Source organism: Galeopterus variegatus, unplaced genomic scaffold (genome assembly GCF_000696425.1).
Source record: "Galeopterus variegatus unplaced genomic scaffold, G_variegatus-3.0.2 Scaffold151, whole genome shotgun sequence".
Taxonomy (NCBI): domain Eukaryota; kingdom Metazoa; phylum Chordata; class Mammalia; order Dermoptera; family Cynocephalidae; genus Galeopterus; species Galeopterus variegatus.
The window spans coordinates 399,238-402,364 of NW_007726262.1; positions in this window are offsets into that span (position 1 = coordinate 399,238).

Genomic DNA, 3,127 nt, shown 5'->3' on the forward strand with positions numbered 1-3,127 from the left:
ATGATGGCAGACGTTTGATGTCCAGTCACATGGCGAGGGAAGCCCCTGCCATCCCTTTGAACGTCCTTTTGCAGTCTCTGCTAGGATTGTGCTCTTCTGTCAGTGACCAAGTTGTCCTGTGCCTCAGGAGGAGAGCAGTGACAGTCTGCTTCATATGGCCAGCCCCTCCTGTCTGCTTACCAAAACCTCAGAGAGGTCTCAGCCACTGTGAGGGGCCTCAGTCCAAGGCACAGAGTTAAGTAGACCCAGTTTCCGGGTTATTGAATTTCTGGTTGGGAAAGCCAGGCTGGTCCTTACACCCGTCCTGCAAGGGCTTTTTAACTCTACTTCACTAAGAATGGCCCATTCTAATCAATGAGAGAACCAAGACCAGGATGGGATCAGGCTTTGAATAAAAAGAATTCAGGATTAGTAAGAACAGAAAAACTTATTTCTCAAGAAACAAGTATTCTTACACCTAAGGGTTGATTTTTTTTTCCGTTTTTTGTCTTTTTTACTGACCGGTAACGGGATTGCAACCCTCGGTGTTGTGCCTGCACTGCGCTCAGCCAGTGAGCGGGAACCGGTCTCCACATGGGATCCGAACCCTCAGCAGGAGTGCCGCCACGCTCCCAAGTGGCGCACTCTCCAGTGCGCCACCGGGCCGGCCCTAAGGGTTGATTTTTTAAAAACAACATATGATGTTGAATTAATTCTTGGCTACTTAATAGTTATTATATTTAGCTGTTTAATAAAGAGTTGTGACCTTGTCTTTTAGAAAAAGTGGAGAAACATATTGCTTTCTAGCTCAGCTAACAGCATCTGCAAACTTAGGCCCCACAATCAGATCACGTGACCTCTGAATGGGAACAGTGTACCTTGACTGTAAGGAACCTAAGATGAAAAGAGTAGTCCTGGGCCGGCCCGGTGGCACACTGCTACAGTGCACCGCTTGGGAGCGCAGCGGCGCTCCCACCGATGGTTCGGATCTCGTATAACTTCGTATAATGTATGCTATACGAAGTTATGCAGGTGCGGGAGCAACACCGAGGGTTGCGATCCCGTTGCCGGTCCCGGTCCGGTACGGGCGAGACACTGAGGGTTGCGATCCGTTGCCGGACACGAAAAAAAAGACCAAAAAAAGGAAAAAAAAAAAAAAGAAAAGAGTAGTCCTGCAGGCTGAGCTCACTAACTTCTTTCTGAGTCAGGCGACCAGTCTTGCATTTTAAATGTTAAAATTTTCATGTGCAACGATAGAACCATTCTGGAAAACAACTTGGCTATTTATCAAGAATATTAACAGTTGTGTCTTAGATGAGACACACTGATTTCGATATTTCTTTGACTTAGTTATCCCATTTCTGAAAATTTATCTTGAGGAAATAACCTAAGGCGTAGGAACAACTCTAGACAAAAGGGCTCACCACAACATTGTTTTAAATATACATGCGTTGGAAGCACATATGGCCTGAGAGTAAGGGAACAGTTAAATGATCTACGTTATATCCACATAATGATATATCAAGTAGCTATATTTTAAATGATGTTCACATTCAAAGTGTATTTGGTATGGAGGAACTGGATTGTCCCTCTATTGCCTTTCCATCCAATAGGTGAAAATTGTTGAAACAAAGTTAAAAATGAAAATTGAAGGCAAAGATTATTTTTAAAGCACTAGCTGTAAAAGTTGGTCTAAGATATACTAGGAAGGGCCTGCCCAGACGAACATCATCTTTTTTTATCTATCCAGACCCAAAGCCCAGCCATTCTTCAAGTCGTGCCTTCTGCACGAGGCCCTCCTTTCCCATCTCACAACTCCTGCAGCATGCATTGACCTTGGATGGGCTGCCTTGTGGAGCTGGTGTTTCCATTAAGTACCTGTCTTTTCCATTGGGCTCCCCAACATCGTGACTGGGTTTTTAGATCCCTTCTGTTCCACACTGCACACAGCCCAACCCCTGTACCCACTTACTCACCAAGTCCTACCGACTCTGCTTCTCAGCTTTCTTTGGCTCTATCCCTACCTCTCTATTCCTTCAGGTAAGGCCTGTGTTCAGAGCCTCCTCATAACTCTTGAGATGACTGTGTCATTGTAGCTATCGATGCTGTATCAGTTAGGGTGCTTTTGGCTGCAAGTAACAGAAAACTCAATGTGGAATGTCTTACACAATGAGGGAAGTCTATTCTTTTTATTTGAAGAAAAACGCTTTCCAGAAAGCCCTCCAAAAGACTTTCACTCAGGGTCCACTGGGGCACATGTCCANCTTGGATGGGCTGCCTTGTGGAGCTGGTGTTTCCATTAAGTACCTGTCTTTTCCATTGGGCTCCCCAACATCGTGACTGGGTTTTTAGATCCCTTCTGTTCCACACTGCACACAGCCCAACCCCTGTACCCACTTACTCACCAAGTCCTACCGACTCTGCTTCTCAGCTTTCTTTGGCTCTATCCCTACCTCTCTATTCCTTCAGGTAAGGCCTGTGTTCAGAGCCTCCTCATAACTCTTGAGATGACTGTGTCATTGTAGCTATCGATGCTGTATCAGTTAGGGTGCTTTTGGCTGCAAGTAACAGAAAACTCAATGTGGAATGTCTTACACAATGAGGGAAGTCTATTCTTTTTATTTGAAGAAAAACGCTTTCCAGAAAGCCCTCCAAGAGACTTTCACTCAGGGTCCACTGGGGCACATGTCCATGCCTTAGCTGCAGGAGCTGCAGGAGGGAAAACCATCATTTGGCATTTTCAGGGTCTATAGTGGGATGCAGACTCTGCCAGGAGGGAGAGAAGGTGAAGACTGCCAGGAGAGGGCAGTTTCATTAGGGTAGGAAACCTACAGTGTTTGCCTCAAACTTCCCCACCTTGGGTCTCCCCACCCCTTTAATTTATTCCTGACACTGCCACTATTTATTCATTTAATCAATCATTTATTGTATTAGTCAGGTTCAGCTAGGTTACGTTGCAATAACAACCTTCCACTATCAGAAGCTTGGAAAAACAAAGGTTTTTTTTTTTTGGCCATGGTATCAACTAAACCGTCACTGGTCATGGCAGCAGGGGGGGAAGATACACCAGATTTGTACCAGATCCACTATTTTCACCTGAAATTAACATATGTCACTTCTGCTGGCATTTTACAGCGTAAGCAAGTCC